The sequence below is a fragment of the Henckelia pumila genome, chromosome 4 (genome assembly GCF_033568475.1).
Source record: "Henckelia pumila isolate YLH828 chromosome 4, ASM3356847v2, whole genome shotgun sequence".
NCBI classification, from domain to species: Eukaryota; Viridiplantae; Streptophyta; class Magnoliopsida; order Lamiales; family Gesneriaceae; genus Henckelia; species Henckelia pumila.
This window is the reverse complement of record NC_133123.1, coordinates 137,770,466-137,783,919: the sequence shown is the minus strand read 5'-3', so window position 1 is coordinate 137,783,919 and position 13,454 is coordinate 137,770,466.

Genomic DNA, 13,454 nt, shown 5'->3' with positions numbered 1-13,454 from the left:
AATATATCATATATAAAATAATCCCGGAAAAACATATATAAATGAGATAATTAATATATAGAAAGTGAAATAATAATAGCATTAACTTGATTATATGACAACAAATTGCATTGATATCACTACGTTTTGAAAATTTAATTTAAAATACTAGTACAAAACATTTGAAAGGTGGAAGGAGGCGGCGACAGCTGCTGGTCTCACGATTGGGATGCTGGGTTATAATTAGTACTAATTTAACCGACGTTTGGTTTGATATATTATTAATTTATGTATAACTTATTTCAATCAATTTTGCTTTATTTTTATCATATTATTTATCTATTTATTAATTAATAATTTTACATCAATTAAATCAAATAAATTATAATCTATCCATCAAATCAAATAATGTATTAACTATTTTTTCTTATTTATTTTTAATTTACATTATATTGCTTATCTATGAATTACTTATCCTATCACTCAAACCAAACTATGCTTAGGTTTAAATATATAAATAGGATCCTACCAGGAAGGAGATTAGTACAGATCGGGAGTGGACGACAGTACGTACGATAATAACAACAACAATAATAAAAGTAATTAAAGTCCATAAAAATATGATTATACCATATTATTGTATTTATAAGCTTATTTATGCAACATTAAATTAATACAAATTATTGTTATTTAATTAAGTCATCACACTATTATGCAATTCAAATACAGTAAGGATTACTGATAAGTGCATTTTGTATGCATTAGTTTGTGACATTTTTATATATAATTTTGTGTGCATTCATATTATTTTTATGTGTTTTTATGTGTTTTAGTTCATGTGTGTGTATTTCAATCCTCCGCTTAATTTTGTAGGAAAATGGATTTTTGAAGAGTTAATTACGGAGCAGCCTTGATCTAAAAATCATATTTAATTTTAGAGAGATCAAATCCGATCTCCACCGTTCAGAATGAAGTTCAAGGTGTTTTGAAGCTGAAGTCCAAATTTCAGGTCAATCCGACGGCTAGAACTTAAGATATGAATTTTTCCAAATCGTCGCTCGGAGCAGGTTGAAGGTTGCGCTGATGGTGAGAGTTGTTGCGCGTTTGCACAACAATAGGCGCAAACAAACATGGAGAAGGCGCAATCGCGCATCAAGGATTGTGTTTGGCGCTAAAGAGATGAGTTCAGCGCTTGACAAGGCGCAATCGCGCAAGCTGGGAATAAATTAGCGCAAGTATGTTGCGCTATCGCGCAGATTCAGGAATTAGAAGACGCGCGCGCGCGAGCGCAGTACAAAATTTCAGAAAATTTGATGAAGACGCACGCGAGCGCGATGACACCGTGCGCGAGCGCGAGAGACGTGAGGCCACTGGTTTCTAAAGCTGCGCGCGCGCGAGGTCTTTTTCAGGCTCGCGCGCGTGTCACAAAGAGCAAAATTTCCGGGAAAAAATATTATTTTGCAAGGAATTTAATTATTACGGGATTCGGGCACTATAAATAGAAAATCTTAATTAATTTTAAGGGTTCCAGAATTTCAACGGAGAAGAGGAGGCGGCTACTGCTACCAGGCTTGGGAGAAGATTTCTTCTTCTTTTCTTTTATTTTATTTTTACTTTTAATGATTAAAAACCTTGTTTAATCATGATTTTATTTATTGAGTAGTTTTTTTTTTCGATCAAGGCCACGTGATTGGGCCAGACAATTTATGTAGAAAATTCGTTTGTTTATTTGAGATTTTTAGACTTGATTTGATTTTATTAATTATCGAATTTATATTTGTCTTACAAATTTCTTGGCCAGTTATTTGTTTGCTTGTTAATCGATTCCAAGTCGACAGAGGGGTCTCGATTTTGATCACTTCGATAATCAACATAGTGTAAAACTGACTAAAAATAGAATTTGGTTTCATTATGCGGTTTAGGTTTTTACTGAATTTTCACAGCAATTTATGCATTCAAATTTGATTAGAATTACGAAAGATTAGTTCATCAATATTCGAATAGGTTTGATTGTTCTAGAAATAAACCTTCGAATAAATTAGAAAAATTCCCGTAAATTAAGATTAAGTCTGATATCTTAGATCGATTGCTTGTTGCATGAATTATCTGGTACCTACGTGTGTTTTTGATCGAACTTTTCCCAAATTTTAAGTAATCCAAAGTTTTCTGCTGCGTTTTTATTTAATTTAATTTTATTTGCAATTTTATTCATTAGTTTAAAATCTGAAATCATCCTTTTTCATTAGTCAGCTAGATTAAGTAGAAATAAATAGATTTTGGTAATCATATTTTTACAGTCCCTGTGGGTTCGACAACTGGACCTTTGTCCACTTTATTATAATTTGATCTGGTTCGCTTGCCAGTAGAATTTATTCATACCGAAATAACCGGTCAAGTTTTTGGCGCCGTTGCCTGGGACTGTTTATGATATCAGAATTTTTATTTCTCTTGAGATTAGACTGTTTTTTTTATTTAATAAAATTTTGAATTTTTTTATTTTCTTTTTGTTTGTCAGGTACTCGTCTGCTAGTGCATGCGTCGATCTAGATTTTTTAAAAATCTCCTACCACTCGACTTGGAGATAGAACGCACACTCAGAAAAATTCGTTGTGCTAAGAGAGATCTTAATCTGGAACTTAGTTCTGAGTTTGAGGAAGAGATGACAGAAAAAGTTGACAACCGCACTGTTTGAGATCTTATTAGGCCTCCGGTTGAAGGTTATGGATCCAGCATCGTTCGCCCCGCTGTTGAGGCGAACAGCTTTGAGCTTAAACCCTCCACTATTCAGATGATCCAACTTCAAGCACAGTTTGGAGGCACTTTTACTGAGGATCCTTACGCTCATCTGGAGCGATTCTTGTCGATCTGCGACACATTAAAGTTCAATGGGGTAACCTCTGATGCAGTGAGACTGCGGTTATTCCCATTCTCTCTACAGTGCGAAGCCTTGGAGTGGCTCGATGATCTGCCGACTGGTTGTATTACTACTTGGACGGGTCTTGTCCAAGAATTCCTAAAGAAATACTTCCCTCTTACGAATATGGCTAAGTTATTCTCTGATATTATATCTTTCAAGCAAAAGGAGGGAGAATATCTACATGCGGCATGGACCAGGTTCAAAAAGATGTTGAGGACATGTCCTCAGCATAATCTTACTCAAAGCCAGCAGACCCAGACATTCTACAACGGAACCGATCAGTCGGTTCGATCTATGCTGGATGCTGCTGCTAATGGATGCTTATTCAGGAAGACGCCAGCTGAAGCCTGGGAGATCATTGGAAATATGGCGGAGAGTAACATTGGATGGCCGGATGTAAAGAAGGAAAAGAAGGCCGGAGTTCTAGAGGTCGATGCTTTGATGGCCCTGAATGCTAAGATCGACGCTCTAACACATCAAGTGGCACTCATGAAAACAGCGTCATCACAAGGGAATCTGAAAGAAGATCAGCAGTTGTTTGAAGTTGATGCTGTAAATTTTATGGGAAATCAAGGACGACAGCCGTACAACTCCTACAACAACAATTATAATCAGAACTGGCAGCCCAAGCAAGAGGAGAAAAAGCCGAGCTTCGAGGAAATAATGATGAAATATGTGGCGGGTACTGAGGCTCGCTTACAAAATCAAGAAGCTATGATGCAGAGGTTGGAAAGTCAGATGGGTCAAATTGCTTCCCAATTGTCAAATTGTCCTACTGGATCTCTACCGAGCAACACTGAGCTCAATCCCAAAAGCGTGAATGCAATTATGGTAGTGACGAGATCACAATCTGAACAGTCAGAAAAGCATATGGACGAAGAAGAGACCATGGAGGGGCCGAAAAATGCAGAAGTTATGGAGGATGTGCGTGTTGAAAAGTCCTCCAAGGCAGGTAAGAAAGGTAAGACTTCGAAATTTGAAGTTAATGAAAATGTTGATATATCTGCTTTACCTTTCCCCCTTAGAGCTAAGCAACTGTTATTTGATTCTCAATTTAAAAAGTTTCTTGAAATTTTCAAAAAACTGCATATTAACATTCCTTTTGTAGACGCTTTAGTTCAGATGCCGAGATATGCTAAATTTTTGAAGGACTTGCTGAAAAATAAGAAGAAATTAACTGATCTTACGCAAGTCACAATGAAGGAGGAGTGCTCGGCGGTGTTGAAAAAGAAGCTTCCAACAAAATTTCATGATCCAGGGAGTTTTTCTATACCCTGTCATATTGGAAGTCTGTCTTTTGATAATGTGTTGTGTGATCTAGGATCGAGTATAAATTTAATACCATATTTTATTGCTCGAAAACTAGGTGTTGAAAATATAGAACCTGCTTCTATCTCCCTTAAATTTGCTGATGGATCTATTAAATACCCGAGGGGGATAGTGGAGAATGTCTTAGTCAAGATAGATCAATTTATTTATCCTGTAGATTTTGTTATTCTTGACATGGAGGAGGATTTAGAGGTGCCTCTGATTTTAGGACGTCATTTTCTTGCTGCTAGTAGGGCATTGATTGATGTTGAGAGAGGAGAGTTGGTGTTGAGACTGACTGATGAACAAGTAGTTTTTACTATGTCTAAGTCGGCTACTGAGAGCCCAATTATGAAAGCTTGTTCTGCTATTCGTTTTATTGATATGATTGATGTTGTTGGTGATGCATGTCAGCAGGTGCAGTTGTCTGCAGGAATTGGTCAAGTGCACAAATTCTTTAATGGTGTAGCATGCAAGTGCCGGACTGATTTGAGTTTTTCACAGACGGTGGATAAACCACCTTGAATTTCGCCACTCAAGAGAAGAATATAGTCGGGCTATAGACTATAAATTTAGCGCTGACTGGGAGGCAACCCAGTGTTTTTGCTTTTGCTTTTTATTTTGTTTACGGTTTTTGTTTTGTTTTTATTTGATTTTTGTTTCTTTCCCATGCCAGTTGGTCGTGCCTGCCGTACTCTAGAATGATGATACCGTCCCGAAGGATTCTGTCAAGAAGGAAGAGAATGAATCGAAAACTAGGGGAGTGTTATTTTTGTTTTCTTTGTGTTTTTGTTTTTCATTGCATTGTGTGTTTGTTTGCATTTTGTTCATTGTTCTGAAGCATTGAGGGCAATGCTTTGGATAAGTATGGGGGGGTAGACTAGTATTGCATTATCTATGTGTTTGTGTTTCTTCTGTCATGTTTCGTGTTTGTTTTCATATTGTTTGTTTTTGTTGTCTTGCATGAGTTGGATGAGTCATAATAGCTAATGATGATGAAGTTTTTTTTTGAAAAAAAAAAAAAGGTTTTTTGAAAATTTTTGCTCTTTACTGGACATAAGAAACTGTAGGTTGAACCGTGAATATTTTTAAGCACTAATGTTAGACCAGTGAATTGTAGCGAAAGATTTGATGAAGTTTCTGTTTGTTTGACCATTGCACGACAATATGTGGTTTGTGGATCTTGATTTTGTTCTATAAATTTTGATGAGGCTCTAGTTTACACTTATGATCTTGGGCGCACCTAGAAAAAAAAAAATTTACAATTCCATCCGGGCCTTGAAAGGATTAAAATCCTATAAAAGAATAAATTTAAGGCTAAGTATGCGGGTTAAATGGGATTGATGCTCCATCCGGGCTATAGACGAGGGGATTAGAAAGAAAAAAATAGAATGATTTTTCGTATCCTAGCCAGTTATAGCTAAGTCAACGGGTAATTATTGGGGCTAAAGCAATACCGGATGCAAAATCCGGAGGTGTGTAATTTATTATCTCAAGGGAGGTGGGTATTTCTAGAGGTCGTTGGAAGGAATGGGCACTTGAAGAGTGAAACTTGCACTGATTTGTCATAGGTCGCTAAGCAAATTTGAGACGAATTCGGTCTAAGTTGCATGAAACTGGAATGACATTTTTCACACACACGTTCACGTTAAACCGAAAGTGTATTATGAAAAGTTGGGAGCATGTCTGTGTTTTTTGTTTTGTGATAGAACTTCTCGGAGGCTGTGCACTCTCATGAATCATCCTTACTTATGTTTTTGTTTGCATTTTGTTTTTGCATGTCTTGCTCGAGGGCGAGCAAGAGTTAAGTATGGGGGTGTTGATAAGTGCATTTTGTATGCATTAGTTTATGATATTTTTATATATAATTTTGTGTGCATTCATATTGTTTTTATGTGTTTTTATGTGTTTTAGTTCATGTGTGTGTATTTCACTCCTCCGCTTAATTTTGTAGGAAAATGGATTTTTGAAGAGTTAATTACAGAGTAGCCTTGATCTAAAAATCATATTTAATTTTAGATACATCCAAATCCGATCACCACCATTCAGAATGAATTTCAAGGTGATTTGAAGCTTTAGTCCAAATTTCAGGTCAATCCGACGGCTAGAACTCAAGATATGAATTTTTCAAAATCGTCGCTCGGAGCAGGTTGAAGGTTGCACTGATGGTGAGAGTTGTTGCGCGTTTGCACAACAATAGGCGCAAACAAACATGGAGAAGGCGCAATCGCGCATCAAGGATTGTGTTTGGCGCTAAAGAGATGAGTTCAAAGCTTGACAAGGCGCAATCGCGCAAGCTGGGAAGAAATTAGCGCAAGTATGTTGCGCTATCGCGCAGATTCAGGAATTAGAAGACGCGCGCGTGAGCGCAGTACAAAATTTCAGAAAATTTGATGAAGACGCGCGCGAGCGCGATGACACCGTGCGCGAGCGCGAGAGACGTGAGGCCACTGGTTTCTAAAGCTGCGCGCGCGCGAGGTCTTTTTCAGGCGCGCGCACGTGTCGCAAAGAGCAAAATTTCCGAGAAAAAATATTATTTTGCAAGGAATTTAATTATTACGGGATTCGGGCACTATAAATAGAAAATCTTAATTAATTTTAAGGGTTCCAGAATTTCAACGGAGAAGAGGAGGCGGCTACTGCTACCAGGCTTGGGAGAAGATTTCTTCTTCTTTTCTTTTATTTTATTTTTACTTTTGATGATTAAAAACCTTGTTTAATCATGATTTTATTTATTGAGTAGTTTTTTTTTTCGATCAAGGCCACGTGATTGGGCCAGACAATTTATGTAGAAAACTCGTTTGTTTATTTGAGATTTTTAGACTTGATTTGATTTTATTAATTATCGAATTTATATTTGTCTTACAAATTTTTTGGCCAGTTATTTGTTTGCTTGTTAATCGATTCCAAGTCGACAGAGGAGGTCTCGATTTTGATCACTTCGATAATCAACATAGTGTAAAACTGACTAGAAATAGAATTTGGTTTCATTATGCGGTTTAGGTTTTTACTGAATTTTCACAGCAATTTATGCATTCAAATTTGATTAGAATTACGAAAGATTAGTTCATCGATATTTGAATAGGTTTGATTGTTCTAGAAATAGACCTTCGAATAAATTAGGAAAATTCCCGTAAATTAAGATTAAGTCTAATATCTTAGATCGATTGCTTGTTGCATGAATTGTCTGGTACCTACGTGTGTCTTTGATCGAACTTTTTCCAAATTTTAAGTAATCCAAAGTTTTCTGCTGCGTTTTTATTTAATTTAATTTTATTTGCAATTTTATTCATTAGTTTAAAATCTGAAATCATCCCTTTTCATTAGTCTAGCTAGATTAAGTAGAAATAAATAGATTTTGGTAATCATATTTTTACAGTCCCTGTGGGTTCGACATCTGGACCTTTGTCCACTTTATTATAAATTGACCTGGTTCGCTTGCCAGTAAAATTTATTCATACCGAAATAACTGGTCAATTACCCCTAGATGAGCAACATTTGATTGTTCATCCCATCGATCATTCCAAGTTCAACCAAATGCATGTCTTAAAGAATATATATATATATATATATATATATATATATATATATATATATATATCAGATCATATCAATATACTCGATGCAAGAAGTATATCGACTGGTGCTAAAAATATTCAGTATCGATATATTTAATTTCATTTCCTTATCCGTCTCAAATATATATGTTTATTTGGTTTAATTTTTTTCCACACAAATAAAAAAAATAATAAAAAAAAATACAAATCATGCATATGCACCAATCATAAGAATTTCACTGGTTTAAAATTGAAGTCCGAAATTTTGGCTAGCTTCCTGCACAGGTGAGGTGAATATTTCGAAGTAGAAAATATAAAGAACTTATTAGATACTTACGTGATTATTTACATAAAATATGAATTACTTGAATGAAAATGTAAAAAAAAATTATTTAATAAAAAGTGAATTTATTTCATTTGGACTGGATAAAGAAGACATGTTTAACTTTGTACATTCATTGAACGTAACCTTATAATTTTTGAAATGCAGACTACTGCAATAAATATTTCACTCCCACTCGATCGATTCAAACGACGCGAAAACTCTCCATCCTGCTGTCGCTGTCTTATGAATAATATTTTTTTACCATTAAATATTGTTTTAGGTGACCGATAAAAGATTATAATCAATAAGAAAACAATATTGCACAAATATTTTATTTTTATTTTTTTAACGATCTAAATTAAAATAGCTAACATTTGGATGAAAACTAGTGGCTGATGCATTTGCTTCACGACTAGGATGATATGCTAAAATAACATATACAATATGTTTCCATTTAAAACTTGTAACGTAATTTAATACTCTAATAATAATAAAAAAAAAATTCTTCAACAGAACCAAAATTATGTACAGATAAACAAATTTAATTGAGTGTGAACGAAAAACTTTAAAAAAGGACACAAAATCATGTTCTTAATTCGTGGCCATGATTGAATTTATTAACCGAATCATAGATATACCACTAATTTTAAACCTTGAATAAAAACTAGAAACACTTTTACTGAATTAGGGGGTGATCAATTTTTTTTATAAACGGCTCTAACCACTCGAACTGAATTGTACTGCACCGTTTTTCCAATTTTTTTCAAAAATAGGAATTAAAATTATTTATCGTAAACCGCACATAGTGTGGTTATATTCTTTTTTTTTCAAAAATTGCTCCAAACCACTTGTTATAGTATTTGACATAAAGTTATAATAATTGAAATCAACACATTCATTTAAAGAAGTCGTCACTATATCTCAACTCTCTTCAAAATTACTCATCCTACAAAAACAACTCATTCTCTTCTTAAATATTCTTCAAATTAGTCTTAAAGTATCTATTCTTTTACTACTAATATTTTGTTTGAAGTTTAAAAGTTAAAAAATATAATATAGTGTAAATATCATTTTTGTTGCGATTTAAGCCATATTTTATATTTGAAATACACTATGTTGTTTTTTTAAAAAAAAATCAATTTGAATATATTTTTTTAATATTTTGCATTTAAAAAACCACAAACAGTCCGAAACCGCTCATAATCGTAAAACTAATTTTATATGTACGCGATTGTTTTCTAAAATTAACCGACCGCATATGACAATTCGGTTTGAATTTGTTTAAAAAAAACCGCAAAATCGCACTATATCACCGAGACATCCATTATCAGTACACATTGAGTGTAAGCATAGTCTGTTTTTTATAAAGAAAAACCCAAAAAAATGTAAAAATGGTAAAATATATATTTTTTAAAAATACTTACCAACGTAATGTTTTTTAAGAAAATTTTGAATTCGTTTGGATATATTACAATAACTTAACTGGATAGAAGATATATTTTCTTACATAGTCACAGCAGCGGAAAGTGATTATATACCAACCAAGTACCGATAATTGAGTCCAGAATATTAACATAAGAATAATTTCTTATGCCAAAAGAAAAGATACAATAAATATATATAGTATACATAGTTATGTACAAATAATTATATGGTGAGATTTCTTATTATATTATGAGTGAATTGTCCTAAAATCCCTAATACCCTTCCTAACTTTATTAGAACTCCCTAGGCAAAAGATTCTTTACTATAACTCCCTACGACCACCAAACTTGAATATTTTAATATTTAATTTTTGTGTTGGATTTATGCTAATTTATGCTTAAAATCTATAGGTCATATGCTTAACTTGTAAAAGTTTTATGCTTGAATCTGGAGATTTTGTGCTCATTTGCAATATAAAGAATTATGCGGAAAAATGGTATCAGAGCTTTAGGTTAATTATTCAGACATAATATTATTCGTTAATTCATATTTTTCTTTGTTGAGGAAAAGATTTTACAAAAAGATGACTTCAAACGAAGGTTTGAATCAAGAGGATTTTATTCATACGAAATCCTATAAACAAGTTAATCTATTAACAATAGATTACTTACAACAGGTTGCAACTAATGCTTTCAAATTTGAAGAGATAAAGAAAAATGATTTCTAACTCTAAATTTTTAGAGATTACCCCAGATTCCTCTAGACTCTCCGGAGATCTTAGAAAAATTCAAAAGACGGTACAATATTACAGCAATCAGTTGCATGAAATACCTCGGCAAATTGAAAAAATCCTTAAGAAACAAGAAGAAATTCTTGAAACTCTAAAGGATCTTCAAAATAAAATCCTAAACCTAGAACATACTTCTGGTTCTAGAAAAGGAAATACAGGAGGAAGGTTACCACTTTCGTTTGGTACCGAACCTTTGTTACATCAGAAAGGTAAAACCAAAATGGTTCAAAAATCTTTAACTAATGATGAAATGATGATTAATCTTATAAAAGCAGTATCAGAGAAAAACACTATCTGATGACTACTTTAGAAAGATTAAATCTCGAGGATTTACAAGATCTTGCGGATTCTTTTGCAAATCTCAAAGTTGTAGATCTAAAAATGAATTTCTATGAGGGTGAACAACCCATGGGAAATCCCCCAAGATATGTGGTAAAAACAGAAGAACCACATAGTGAGTTCCATGTGGGAGAAAATTCACATCCAGCAGAAACCAGATCAAGAAGGAGTAAAATACCACTACATCAAACTCCTTATGGAAAAACTATTTTAGACCCGATACATCCTTATGGGGTTATGTTAAACCTTGATGTTTTGGACTTTAAAAACAGAGAAGATTTTATAGATGATTGGACGTCAGTTATGAGAATTGCAGCAGGGACATTAGATCTCAATAAAGAAGTATTCATTAAACTTTTAGAAATGAGTCTAATGGGATCTGTCAAGATCGCATGGGAGATGACTATGTCAGATACGAAGGAATCAATCTTAGCAGGAGAATCCCTCAGTGAGATTGGAGAAAGAATGGCCACCCTATTTAAAGCACAATTCATAGGGGTAGACTATTTCAATAATCAAGATACAGAGAAAAAGAGAAGATATACTCAAGCTCTGTATAGCCTCGAGTTACATGATATCTGTTTAGTTGATGAATACATTATGTTATTCACTAAATACAGATGGAATTCGCAAGTCGAGTAAAATGTAGCTATTCAGCTATTTTTTGCAAAAATGCCAAGTCCCTGGAGAGAAATGCTGATTAAAGAATACGTTCCAGGTAATCTTGATACATTGGCAAGACGCGCGTCCTTTTTGAAAGGAAAATTGGCAGAATGGTGCCATATGGCAGCATTACAAAAGAACTACAAGAAAATAAGGAATATAGATAAGCGTACACCTTTGTGTTGTAGAGAAAATTATCTTCCAACGATCATTGGAAACATAACACAGGGATTTAAAAGGAAAAAATTCAGAAATAATCCCTATAATAAAAGAATGAAGAATTCTTGAAAACCAAGAACATTTTGGTCCAAACAAAAAACAGATCCTATAGATCAGGTAGAAGAAGTGGACCTACAAGAACGTCCCCATCAACAGGCTCATCACAAAGCAGGGGAAGAACACCATCAAGAAGAACTTTCAGAAGAACTCATACAAGGGCAAGTGAAAGTTTTAAGAATTGCAACTGCTAGACATGTGGAGCAAAAGGACATATATCTACAAATTGTCCAGAAAACGAGAAAAAAGGAGTCAAACTCTTTGAAGCAACACCAGATATGGATGATGCGGTTTTCTTTCAAGATCTAGTCTAAGTATATCAATTTGAGGATATCCCCTCAGATGAAAGCATATACGAAGAAGAGATATTATTTTGTCAAGAAGTTTCTGAGGATGAATCAGAATCAGAATCAGAGTAAAGAGGAGGTGTTTCGACATGAAACACATGAAAGTTTGGCTGGATTCTTTAGTCAAACCACGATATCTCATAATATGGTTCAAAAGATTATGAGAGAAAATCCAACACTACAGAAGTACCAAGGATTTTCGGCAGGACAAGTTGAAAGAGTTTTAGGAAACCTAGGGCTAAGACAAAGAAGACATAATTTGATTTATAAGGTATCCAGAAGGGAAATGGCGATTCCTATGGAATTAACCAGTAATCAAATTGAGATGCAGTTGATTCCCTTTGAAGAAATTCGAGAGAAATTACAGAAATTAAAAGCAGAAGTAAAAAAGAGGAAAACCTAGGTTAGTTATTAACTACAAAGGTATTAATAAAATCCTGGAGTTTGATGGGTACTTCATATCGAGTAGAGAACACCTAATTAGCTGTGTACGAAATGCTAGAGTGTTCTCAAAATTTGATTGTAAGTCTGGATTTTACCAGATTCGAATGGAAGAAGGCAGTAAGAAATTCATAGCCTTCTCTACTCCACAAGGACACTATATTTGGAAAGTTATGCCTATGAGATTGGCTAATGCACCCCAGATATTTCAAAGAAAGATGGATAACCTTTTTAAAGATTATTTCAACTTTATGTTTGTTTATATTGATGATATTCTTATAGCATCAAAAAATATAGACGAACACGTTAAACACTTAGAGATTTTCTCTAAAATTTGTAAACAAGAAAGACTGGTCTTATCTGAAAAGAAACAGTCATAGCAACAAGAAAAATTGAATTCCTTGATATTGAGATTGATGAAACTGGAATAATTCTACAACCCCATATTGTGGAAAAGGTAAAGAATTTTCCAGATAAACTCAAAGACATAAAACAACTCCAGAGTTTTCTTGGAGTAGTTAATTTCACAGGGATGTTCATTAACAACCTAGCAATGTACAGAAAGGTGTTCAGTCCTTTGTTAAAAAAGGATGCTAGGTTTATATGGACCGAAGACCATACTCAAGGGGTAAACCAATTAAAAGAGATATGTAAGAATCTCCCAAAAATGGCTATACCCGAAGATGAAGATGATCTGGTTTTATTTACGGATGCTAGTGACGATTGGTGGGCAGCAGTCCTTACCAAGATCTCTCCGGATGGAGAAATACCATGCAGATACTGTAGCGGTCTTTTTTCAGAATCAGATGCCATCAGATGGCATATCAACGAAAAGGAATTTTATGCAGTTAAAAGGGCTTTCGAAAAATGGCCATTATTTTTACTTGCTAAAAAATTCACGCTAAAGGTTGATAACACCCAGGTAAAAGCTTTCTTAGAAAATAAGATTGAATCTAAACCTGAGAAAGCTAGGTTATTAAGATGGCAAGCATTATGTCAAAATTATATTTTTGATATTGTTATTATTAAATCTCATGAAAATATTCTTGCAGATTTCTTAACAAGAGATGGAAGGCAGTGACGTGGA